Source organism: Salvelinus sp. IW2-2015, linkage group LG33 (genome assembly GCF_002910315.2).
Source record: "Salvelinus sp. IW2-2015 linkage group LG33, ASM291031v2, whole genome shotgun sequence".
Lineage (NCBI taxonomy): Eukaryota > Metazoa > Chordata > Actinopteri > Salmoniformes > Salmonidae > Salvelinus > Salvelinus sp. IW2-2015.
The window spans coordinates 25126067-25139323 of record NC_036872.1 but is presented as its reverse complement, the minus strand read 5'-3'; the positions used below and the strand labels follow the sequence as shown (position 1 = coordinate 25139323).

At 41.7% G+C, this 13257-nt stretch overlaps 1 pseudogene; it reads left to right on the top strand.

The window, feature by feature from the left end:
- Positions 1–1433: 1433 nt before the first annotated feature.
- Positions 1434–13257, top strand: part of LOC111957550 (piwi-like protein 2) — a 42016-nt pseudogene continuing 30192 nt past the window's right edge.

Sequence of the window (13257 nt, the reverse complement as noted above, 5' to 3'; positions counted from 1 at the left end):
GTGTATGTGAGTCCAATAAGAATGTAATGAATGACTGTAACTGTCTTGAACAACAATGGGTCCTGGAGAAGACAAGCCTACCTTCATCAGGGCAGAAGGCACCTCAACTTTATTTTCATTTGGTAGCATTGCATAATTAAAAAAGGATTATAAACCAACTTTGGGAAAAGTTATAGTCCTAATGAACATTCTGTAAAAGTACATCTGATATAAAATAGGGACTAACTAGAGAGCCCTTTAGCTAGCTAGGTTGCACATAAAAACAATGTATCAATCAATTATGGTATCAAAGGCTTTAAAAATGTACTAGAATGTAGCTTACCGGAGACAAATCGCCAGGCGTTCAACTGGGCTGATGGACTCCCGGTAGTTGGTATCCATCCGGGCGATCCTGGCTCCAACCATCTGGAGCAGGTGATCGAACTGGCTTCGGTCCAGACGAAAGTAACTTCGGAATTCCTCTTCAAACATTCGAAGCTCTTGAATGAGACGGTGGAACTTCCCTGCCTGCTTTCGGGACTTGAACCATCTCTGGAACCACACAGACCTGCGCTTTCGGTGGGGCTGGTCCCGGCCCAACAGCGCGATCAAGACCACCTTCCTCAACGTTGGTCTCATTGTTGAAAGAGCCTACGCTGCTATCTTGACTATTTATTATTGCATTTCGCGCCAAAGCTGCATTTGAGGGAAATTATATTATAGGCTCTCAATTAATTTGTGGATGTCATCGAATAAATAATATACTTGGCAAATAAATGAATAAAAAATGTAAAGAAATTCTCCACTCAAACTGTTTTTATTATGTAATCCCAATTTTTTTTTACTGGATATGTGTGCAACAAAAATTAAACATTCACATTTTGCTACTGTCTGTCAAGTAAGTCTACCCATACAATTTGATGCATACGTTCGATAAATCGAACCTATGCACCACACAGAACACAATGCTGCAAGGCAAACGCAGCGTTCCATTGGAAATGAATGTACTTCTGGTGTTTCGAAACGCAATGACGCAGTCGGTGTGTTCGAAGCATTAGGGAGGAAAAACACATGCAACTAGTTAGCCGGCTAACTATCCACGACTGGCGGCAACCGGTTGCTTTCTCGGGTGTTGATATTGCACATTTTTCCCTGACATGATTTGGCTTGGCGGCTGAGCCTTGCTGAGTGAACTCAAGTGTTGCGCCCTTGGCATTGAGCAAACCCAGCAAGTCGCCTCCTGTCTTTTGCCCCGTCATAATACATTTTCCATAGTGTTTTGATACTAGCAAAGTAGGTATTTTCATTATGAGAAAATACATGTGCATATTGCCATKTGGAGCATTTTCATGGTTTAGCGAGTTTCCATATGTCCTTTTGCATCTCACAAGCATTGAATGTGAGAGAAGCTAGTTGGAATGGATCCAAACAAGCCTCGTTCCTAAGCCTCCCACATGACTTGCCTGCAGCAGCAGGAGGGAGGACTTCTGTCAGATAAGCCAGCCAGGGGTTTCATCAACCCTGGTGATACACTGCTAATGCAGTATGGGAGAGGAGTGCCTTCCCAACGAGCGAGCCCTCCATTGGCTTCGCCAGGGGGATACTCATGCCCACATCAGAAGATGGTGGGATTGGCCGCACAAGAGGGCTGCTTCTTTCGTCAGCTGAGTCGGTGGTAGGGGTGGCAAGAGGGGTTTGGAGCCTCACTGGTCAAGGTCCTCCAGGTCAGCCTATCACACAAGTCTGGCCTGAAGTAGAAGTAGTAATCAAGCAGGTTTGTGTTGTGTTACTTAGGGTTTGTAAAGTCTTTCTCCTAACTCCAACTCAGACTAGGGTTCAAGGTGGTTTGCGCTTATGGGACTATTCAGTTAGTTCCATTGCACTCAATGCAAGCTCAATCAAGGACAGATGACATACTTACATTTAGCAGACGCTCTTATCCAGAGCGACTTACAGGAGCAATTAGGGTTAAGTGCTTTGCTCAAGGGCACACCAACATATTTTTCACCTAGTCCGTTCGGGGATTCGAACCAGCGACCTTTCGGTTACTGGCCCAACGCTCTAGGATACCTGCCGCCCGCTCAAAATTGTTCAAATACCATTTGAGCCCAGGTTAGGCTCTCGCATAGCTCTTGTAACAATATTGTAATTGGCAGGTGGACATGCCCATCCAAGGCCAGGGGTCGTCTCTGGTGTCCATGTTCAGAGGCATTGGAATCGAACCCTCAAAGACCTTCTGGGGTAGGGGAGCTCCGCCAGTGGGTGAGTTATAATGACTTTATGAAAGACTAGGTTTATGTACCAAATGGCACTCCATTCCCAATGTAGTACACTACTTCTGATCAGGGCCCAAAAGTAGTGCCCTACATAGCTAATAGGGTGCCATTTGGGACCCTTGGCTAGAGATGAAGGTATGCTGGATCAAACTAACTGGGAAGATCATGTTTTCCACTGAGTTTGAGTTCAAATTAGTGCTGAATGATTAACCAAAATGTTGGCTATTTTTTGTTTTTTAAACAACTACATCGGTTCAATTATTTGAATTCCATTTCGTTCAGTTGTTTTCTGTGGAGCTCAATGTGCGCAATTTCAGAGCCAGCCTGAATTGTACGATGTACTAGGGAGTTGTAGTTTCCAACAGACCAATATACTACATAATTTAGTGCATAAAATGAGTTAATTAAGTACAATGACCATAATCCATTGCACATTTACTTGTCCGGTCTGTGTTTCTTTAACACCTGCTACAGAAGAGACAAGAATGCATGATTGTGAGGGGAAATAGAGCAGCTGTTGCTTCTCTACCTGAAAATACATGATCAAAGTGATTGATAATTGGTATTCAGCAGTCAAAGAAGTATGCCTTATTTACTTTGAAGAACTACAAAATAGTTACAGCATAGGCAGCAGCTCTATTGAGATGACTTGGAATTAAATAATAGTCATCAAATAAAACCAATGTAATATACACAACTGAAATGTTTTTGTGAATAAATTATGGTTAGTAAGTGATAAGCAGTAATGGGCAGTCATTACCATCATGGGGATTTTATTCATGGATTTATTCTGTGTTAGAGCATCAACACAAATAATCAAAACCAAAATTGAAAACTTATTTTTTAATAATCAAAACCGAACCGACCTCCAAAATCCATTAATCGCTCAGCCCTAGTTAAAATGACTAGGGTTATGTCATGCCCTGACCATAGTTTGCTTTGTATGTTTTGGTTGGTCAGGGTGTGATCTGTGTGGGCATTCTATGTTGTATGTCTGGTTTGTCTATTTCTGTGTTTGGCCTGATATGGTTCTCAATCAGAGGCAGGTGTTTTGCGTTGTCTCTGATTGGGAACCATATTTAGGTAGCCTGTTTTGGGTTGTGGGTTATTGTCTATGTCTATACGTTGGTTGCCTGTGTCTGCACTTTCGTTATATAACGTCACGTTCGTTTTGTTGTTTTGTAAGTTTGTTTAGTGTTTTGTCTTTGTTAAATAAATCAAGTATGTATTCATCAAACCACGCTGCGCTTTGGTCCGATCCTTACTCCTCCTCAGACGAGGAGGATTACGACATTCGTGACAGGTTAAGAATAATGGTTGGCCGTTACTTTGGGAAAAAGTCAGAATATTAGAAATCTGTCAAATATTGATGCACTAAAGATAAGCCATCTTCTGTACGCAATGTAACATAGTCAAATCGTAATTAGAGCTTTAAAAGATTTAGGAAGCTGGTACGCTTGGTTGATTTCCTTATCCACCAAATGAAGCCCCAGGAATTAGGAGAGGGATGAATCCACTGAATCCCCTGGTGTTTTTCTCTGGTGTTCTTTTTGGCACAGAAAGGGGTGCTGTCGGAGATTTTGGAGCAGAGCTCAAACCACAGACAACCCCTACTGGTGCAGTGGCAGTTGCTGGCCTGGGGAGAGACGGGATCCCTGAGGACATGATAGGCCGAGGCAGCAGGAAGGAGAATGACGTGGTAAACTCAAACCCTTCTATTTAGCCTGGGGCAAAAGGTATTTTGGGGCCTGGCAGTAATGCTTCTAGAATTCATAATTCATGCTGTGCATATACAGGAATCCCACTCACATATCCTTATCATAATATGCCCACCTCATTATTAATTAATTATCCATTGTCTATGTGAAGTTAAATCAGACTTCCCACTCTTCTGTGTGTATGTGACTTAGAGCTGCAAGATACAGTCCCTTCGGAAAGTATTCAGACCCCTTGACTTTTTCCACATTTAGTTAGGTTACAGCCTTATTCTAAAATGGATTACATCGTTTTTTCCCCCTCATCAATCTACAGACAATACCCCATAATGACAAAGCAAAAACAGTTTTTATGTTTTTTGCAAAAAAAAGTGAAATCACATTTACATAAGTATTCAGACCCTTTACTCAGTACTTTGTTGAAGTGGCTTTGGCAGCGATTACAGTCTCAAGTCTTCTTGGGTATGATGCTACAAGCTTGGCACACCTGTATTTGGGGAGTTTCTCCTATTCTTCTCTGCAGATCCCCCTCATGCTCTGTCAGGTTTGTTAGGTTTTGTTACATTAAAGCCATATTCTAAAATTGATTAAATAAATAAAATCCTCATCAATCTACACACATTTTTGCAGATTTATACAAAAACAAAAAAATTGCGTATTTACGTAAGTATTCAGACCCTTTGCTATGGGACTTGAAATTTATCTCAGGTGCATCCTGTTTCCATTGATCATCCTTGAGATGTTTCTCTACAACTTGATTGGAGTCCACCTATGGTAAATTCAATTGATTGGACATGATTTGGAAAGGCACACACCTGTCTATATAAAGGTACCACAGTTGACAGTACATGTCGGAGCAAAAACCAAGCCATGAGGTCGAAGGAATTGTCCGTAGAGCTCCGAGATAGGATTGTGTTAAGGCGCAGATCTAGGGAAGATTTCAGGAACATTGAATGTCCCCAAGAACACAGTGGCCTCCATCATTCTTAAATGGTAGAAATTTGTAACCACCAAAACTCTTCCTAGAGCTGGCCGAAGGTCACTCTTGACAGAGCTCCGTAGTTCCTCTGTGGAGATGGGAGAACCTTCCAGAAGGACAACCATCTCTACAGAAACCACCTTTATGTGGCCAGACGGAAACCACTCCTCTGTAAAAGGCACATGACAGCCTGCTTGGAGTTTGCCAAGGACTCTCAGACCATGAGAAACAAGATTCTCTGGTCTGATGAAACCAAGATTGAACTCTTTGGTCTGAATGCCAAGCAACAAATCTGGAGAAAACCTGGCACCATCCCTACGGTGAAGCATGGTGGTGGAAGCATCATGCTGGTGGGATGTTTTTCAGCGGCAGCGAAAGGGAGACTAGCCAGGATCAAAAGCTGAATGGAGCAAAGTACAGAGATCCTTGATGAAAACCTGCTCCAGAGTGCTCAGGACCTCAGACTGGGGCGAAGGTTCACCTTCCAACAGAACAACGACCCTAAGCACACAGCCAAGACAACGCAGGAGTGGCTTCGAGACAAGTCTCTGAATGTCCTTGAGTGGCCCAGCCAGAGCCCGTACTTGAAACCGATCGAACATCTCTGGAGAGACCTGAAAATAGCTGTGCAGTGACGCTCCCCATCCAACCTGACAGAGCTTGAGAGGATCTGCAGAGAAGAATGGGAGAAACTCCCCAAATACAGGTGTGCCAAGTTTGTAGCGTCATACCCAATAAGGCTTGAGGCTTTAATCGCTGCAAAAGGTGCTTCAACAAAGTACTGAGTAAAGGATCTGAATACTTATCACATTTACATACGTTTTTGGTTTTAGCCTTGTTACCATGGGGTATTATGTGTAGATTGAGGTGGGGAAACTATTTAATGGATTTTAGAATAAGGCTGTAACGTAACAAAATGTGGAAAAAGTAATGAGCTGTGTTCGAATACTCTTACTAACCACACTAACCATAGTATTTGCGACATAAATTGAGTATGTAGTATGCTTATTGGTCATAGTAAGGATAGAGTTAGTATGCCAAAACTTCGGGTGTGGTACTAAATTTGCCAAAATACAAGCAGTGGACACTATTTACATGATTTTAGGGACCATAATACAATTGTTCAAAAAATGGGTGTGGCTTCACAACTTTTTCAGATTTCAAGAAAATGGCGGAAAATATGCAGCCAAAGTCCGACGAGAGCGGAGACAATTTCATAGCTTTAACTAATTATGACAAATGTTGAGAAAATGGTGAGCAATGTAATGACTTTTCAAATAAGTTACTTTGGCTGACAATTTGTTAGCTACGCTGCCCTTACGAACCGCAGCATAACATTACAGCAGTATGTAAAAGGGTGCGTTCGTAAATTCGCTCTGGCTATCTACTCCGATTTCAGAGCACTCTTGTCTGAGTGTGCCAGAGCGCAGAATAACTGATGAATTTACGAACGCTCAACACCCGTTGAATATGGCCGGAGTTGGTAAACGTCGGCAAAAAAGCGTAATTAAATTGTTGCCAGCAGCACAGATACAGTAACCAATGCTCTGGATAACATGAAAACAACCTAACCAGCTCTGCAAGGGTGAGTAAAATGGTCAGAGTGGGGTGTTCTCTCATTTGTATCTAAAAGTAGCTAGCCAACGTTAGCCAGTTAGCTTGGGTGCTTCATTGCTGTTGTGAGGTCAAAACGCTCGGATCAACCTTACTCCTTGGGCCAGAGCGTCCAGTGTGTGCTCTGAACGCTCCGAGAGTGAAACGCTCTGAATTTACGAATGGACAATCTGACAACACTCTGAATTTACGAACGCCCAGAGCGCACTCCAGATTGAATTAACGAACACACTCGAAGTCGTAAAATGTCTAGCTCAGTGGTTCTTAACCTGGGTTCGATCGAACCCCAGGGGTTCGGTGAGTCAGTCTCAGTTTGGTGCGCTCAGTAGTCGACTTGTGACTGTCGTGATGGTACGTCTTGTGATTTCTTTCTTAATATTTTAATCCCTTCATACTTACTATGTCGAGCAAAAAAAGAAAGTGGTCGGACGAATATGTACAATATGGATTCACATGTATAACGGAACGTGATGGGAGTCAGCGTCCTAACTGCATGATTTGCAATGCCAAGTTGAGCAATTCTAGTCTAGCACCGGCAAAACTAAGAGAACACTTCCTTAATAGGGGGGCGCCATTTCGACTTTGTAAAAATTCGTTCCAAAATTAAACTGCCTCGTACTCAATTCTTGCTCGTACAATATGCATATTATTATTACTATTGGATAGAAAACACTCTCTAGTTTCTAAAACCGTTTGAATTATATCTGTGAGTAAAACAGAACTCAAGTTGCAGCTAACTTCCTGTCAGGAAGTGAGAAATCTGAAATCGGGCACTCTGTTCCAGGGTCAGTTTATTAATTTGCATGTAATCTATGAGTCGACATGCACTGCATACGATTTCCCCTAGATGTCAGTAAGCAGTGAGAATTGGAATGGTGTTGCTAGGCAGATCTGAGGCCATATAAAGGCTCTTGGAACCGGGGGTGCACTCTTTTCAACGTTCGTCATGGCGCAAGACAGACCTCAGGATGGCATTCTGAAAAGCTCTCGTTATAGGCCTTAGATATATCCGGCTCTGATTTTATTCGATAAAGGTGTTAAAAACATCATAATGTAGTTATTTTAAACCGAGTTATATCAGTTTATATCAGTATATTGCGATTTTCGGAATTTTCTTTGTGCTTTCTTTGTGCTGCGTTATGAAGAGTTGGGCACGTCTGGGCCACATAGCTAATGTTTGCTGCTAATTCCTAAGTTGAAGACGACAATCTACAACCGAGCAACGATGATTCTGGACAAAGGACAACTTGCACAAAATTCTGATGGAAGCTCATCAAAAAGTAAGAACTATTTATGATGTTAATTCGTTGTTCTGTTGAAAAATGTAAAACTACTATTACGCCATTAATTTCGGTGCAGTCTCGCTTTAACGCACGCTGTATGTCGTAGTAACGTTAATTTTAAAAATCTAACACAGCGGTTGCATTAAGAACTAATGTATCTTTCATTTGCTGTCCAACCTGTATTTTTTAGTCAAGTTTATGATTAGTTATTGATTAGATTAGGTGCCTCTCCCAAGATTTCTCCCGACATTTTGTTGGCAGTTGGGCTACTATTCTCATTGTATAACCACGATTTGTGCCGCTAATATGCACATTTTCGAACAAACAATATATGTATTGTGTAATATGATGTTATAGGACTGTCACTGATGAAGTTTTGAGAAGGTTAGTGAAAAATGTAATATCTTTTGCTGGTTTCGCTATCGCTAACGTGCATGAATCAATGCGCTGTGTGTGGTTGGCTATTGTAGTAAGCTAATATAATGCTAAATTGTGTTTTCGCTGTAAAACAATTAAAGAATCTGAAATATTGGCTGGATTCACAAGATCTTTGTCTTTCATTTGCTGTACGCTGTGTATTTTTCATAATGTTTTATGATGAGTATTTAGGTAATTCACGTTGCTCTCTGTAGTTATTCTAGTTGCTTTGGTGAGAGTTGTGATGGTGGCTGCAATGTAAAACTATGATTTATACCTGAAATATGCACATTTTTTCGAACAAAACATATGCTATACAATAAATATGTTATCAGACTGTCATCTGATGAATTGTTTCTTGGTTAGTGACTATTTATATCTTTATTTGGTCGAATTTGTGATGGCTACCTATGCAGGAAAAAAATGGTGGGAAAAAAAAGTTGTGTCTTTTGCTATGGTGGTTAGCTAATAGAAATACATATTGTGTCTTCCCTGTAAAACATTTTAAAAATCAGAAAATGATGGCTGGATTCACAAGATGTGTATCTTTCATTTGGTGTCTTGGACTTGTGATTTCATGAACATTTTATTATATGATATCCCTGTGGCTTTAGGCTAGGCTATGCTAGTCAGCTTTTTTGATGGGGGGGATCCCGGATCCGGGTTTGTGACTCGTTAGAGTTAATTAATTAAGCTGCATGGAGATGGAAAATACAAGAACACAACGCTCGCTGAATTCAAGGTGAAGAGAGCCAGATTCGATGAAAAGGCTACTCTGCCTGTTCTCGGCTTTGTACCCATCAACAAACCGATCCTCACAGCATCGTACGAAGTTGCTTACCTGATCGCAAAGCAGGGCAAACCACACACCATTTGGTGAAACACTCATAAAACCAGCTGTGTTGAAGATGGCGAATATCATGCTGGGAAAAGAGGCTGAAGTTAAGTTATCCCAAATTCCTCTTTCAAATGACACCATCAGCGACAGAATAGAGGACATGAGCAAAGACATCTTGGCTCAAGTAGTTGCAGATCTTATTTCAAGCCGGCAAAATTCAGCCTTCAACTCGACGAGACCACAGACGTTTCCAATCTAAGCCAGCTTGCTGTATTCGTGCGCTATGTGAAAGACGACGTGATAAAGGAAGATTTTTTTATTTTGTAAGCCTCTTACAACAACAAATAAGGCAGCCGATGTGAAGAAACTTGTGGATGACTTCTTCAAAGACAGCAATCTTTCGTGGGATATGGTTTCTGCAGTTTGTTCGGACGGAGCTCCAGTCATGCTGGGAAGAAAAGTCTGGTTTGGTGCGCAAGTGAAAGCCGATGCACCACACATCATTGTTACGCATTGTATTCTGCACAGGCATGCGTTGGCAACAAAAACTTGCCTCCAAAACTGGCAGAAGTATTAAGAATTGTAGTGGAATGCGTGAACTATGTGCGAACTAGTGCTCTGAGGCACCGCATCTTCAGTGAGCTGTGTAAAGAAATGGGCTCTGAATTCGAGGTACTTCTGTACCATTCTAAACGTTCGGTGGTTACCCCGGGGACAGGTGCTGAATCGTGTTTTTGCCGTGCGTGTGGAATTAGCCCTGTTTTTGCAAGAGCACCAACATTGTCATGCAGATTGCTTCAAAAATTCTGAGTTCATTCTCATTTTTAGCGTACATGGCTGATATCTTCGCAGCTCTCAATCATCTCTAATCAAAAGATGCAGGGCGGTGGAGTCAACATCATCGAAGCGGAGGAAAACCTGAAGGCTTTTCAAAAAAAAGCTACCGTTATGGAAACGACGAACAGAGAACGATAACTTCGCAAACTTTCCCTGCTAGACGACTGTGTAAGTAAGATCGAAGATGTATCTGGAAACGGAGACATTTCTGTACCTGTGGAACTGAAGCAAGCAATTGCCACGCACTTAGATGAGCTTGCAAAGTCTCCTGACGGATCTTCCTTACAAGAGAGTCATATCCAGCATGGGTGAGACAGCCGTTCACGTTTAGTGTTGAGACAACAGATGTCAATGATGAATACCTCGATGAAATCATTGAAATTCAGCAGAGCCACGTTTAACAGCAACTCTTCAGAACAACAACGCTTTCAACGTTTTGGTGTCAACAATATGGTAACGTACCCTGTTATTGCTAAGAAAGCTCTAGAGATTTTCATACCGTTTGTTACAACATATCTTTGCGAGCAATCCTTTTCGAGGATGCTGGCAATAAAAACTAAGAAAAGGAACAGACTTTGTTGCGAAAATGACATGAGAGTGGCACTTGCCAAGGTGAAGCCGCGCATTCTGAACTGGTCTCTGAAAGGCAACAGCAGAAGTCACACTGATTTGCAGTAAATATTCATTATTATGTTTTTGTTTTTGTGTGAAAATCATGTTTTGATGATTTTGTTCTTTGAACACACGGTGTTGATGTTGATGCACGGTTCATTTTGTGCACCAGTAAAATATATACCTATGTTTTGAATTTTGAAAAATTATTTTAATTTTTCCAATTAAGAAGGGTTCGGTGAATGCGCATATGAAACTGGTGGGGTTCAGTACCTCCAACAAGGTTAAGAACCACTGGTCTAGCTAGTAACTTCTTATGCTAAATAGCTAGCAAGAGGTTGCATAGCAAAAGCATCAACTTCCGGTAGACAGGCGAAGTGCTAGTACGCTCAAGTGAAAGGATACCGTTAGTTTACACTATACTAAAATGAACTAATAGTATATAGTATGTAAACCCAGCAAAAAAAGAAACGTCAGTTTTTCAGGACCCTGTCTTTTAAAGATAGTTCGTAAAAATCCAAATAACTTCACAGATCTTCATTGTAAAGGATTTAAACACTGTTTCCCATGCTTTTTCAATTAACCATAAACAATTAATGAACATGCACCTGTGGAACGGTCATTAAGACAGTAACAGCTTACAGATGGTAGGCAATTAAGGTCACAGTTATGAAAACTTAGGATGCTAAAGAGGCCTTTCTACTGACTCTGAAAAACACCAAAACACAAACCTACCGTCGCTGGTCCAGACAGGACTGGCAAAAAGTGCTCTTCACTGACGAGACGCGGTTTTGTCTTGTTGGATTCGACATTTTGAACATTGAGATATTAAATAAATGATAGAGAAGAAGCATAGAATATTAAGGAGTGAAAGAGACTGGGTCTCTGTAGAAAGACAGATAGCTGTAGAATGTGTTGGAATGTGTTGTGTGATGGGAGCAGGGCAACGTGTTGAGACAGATGGACATCTGTGGATTAGATGAAGGAGTGGTTGAGGTCAGGAGGGGAGGACAGATTCCCTTAAGCGAGTAATAAGGGTTTGGTATCCTGTTACCCTCTTTCTGTTGAACCACAAGATGTAAGGATTGGAGAGAAGGCGTGTCTTAAGTAGGATGTATATAACTGTGTTGGAGAGAAATGTTTTGGTGTCTGAATACAGCTGTACAGAACCTTTGGGAAGAATTAAACTTGGTTAAAGGTTCTCTAGTATCCGTGGGTTATTTACTCTGAAAAATAAGAACCTAACAGTCTCACCAGGGGTGATGGTCGGATTTACGTTTATCGTCAAAGGAATGAGCGCTACACCGAGGCCTGTACTCTGGAGCGGGATCGATTTGGAGGTGGAGGGTCCGTCATGGTCTGGGACGGTGTGTCACAGCATCATCAGACTGAGCTTGTTGTCATTGCAGGCAATCTCAACGCTGTGCGTTATAGGGAAGACATCCTCCTCCCTCATGTGGTACCCTTCCTGCAGGCTCATCCTGACATGACCCTCCAGCATGACAATGCCACCAGCCATACTGCTRGTTCTGTGCGTGATTTCCTGCAACACAGGAATGTCAGTGTTCTGCCATGGCCAGCGAAGAGCCCGGATCTCAATCCCATTGAGTACGTCTGGGAATTGTTGGATCCGAGGGTGATTCCCCCCAGAAATGTCTGGGAACTTGCAGGTGCCTTGTTGGAAGAGTGGGGTAACATCTCACAGCAAGAAGTGGCAAATCTGGTGCAGTCCATGAGGAAGAGATGCACTGCAGTACATAATGCAGCCGGTGGCCGCACCAGATACTGACTGTTACTTTTGATTTTGACCCCCCCTTTGTTCAGGGACACATATTCCAATTCTGTTAGTCACATGTCTGTGGAATTTGTTAAGTTTGTCTCAGTTGTTGAATCTTGTGTTCATACAAATATTTACACATTAAGTTTGCTGAAAATAAACGCAATTGACAGTGAGAGGACGTTTCTTTTACTGAGTTTATTATACAGTATGTTAGTATGGGTATTCAAACACAGCTATGGTCTGAATACTTTCCGAATGCACTGTAAATAATTGATCAGATAATGGATATGGTAGAAAGAGTATGTGGCCTTTTCTGTAGCCTACAGGCTAGAGATGAAATGTATGACAATGTAATAAGACGGACACTCTTTACATCATGCACGTTTCTCAGATCAATTAGCCTAACCTAAATGGCAACCAATCAAATAAAAAAAGCACTGACATGTTAATAAACACCTAGGGCTGACCCCATGTAGTGTACAATTAGATAGGCTGTTTGTCGACAGATTTTTTAAGTCGGGCAGTAGCAAAACATTTAAATAATAATATGGCATACAAGACACCTGTCTGATTCACGCGCGTCTGAGTGGACTGGTCCATTGTGGAGGCCGTGGGAATGGCGCAGTCCATCAGTCTTAAGACTTGTGCTACTGAAATTGTATATGGTTATATTACATTAGAACAATGCTGCAACACTAATAAAAATTATATTTTATAACAGATGCGCTTTCTCCCTCGTTGGATAGCGGTCACTGTCCATGGCTCTGAAACACATCAGTGTGCTGTTGAATTGGCGCCTTTTCCTAGACAATGTTGCAATGTGCATAATGGTGTTGAGAACAATGCTGCGGAGGCAGCAGCAGAATGAGGAGATGAGAAAACAGCTCTTGCCTTATTGTCTAAGAAAAACTTAATTAGGTCTATAAT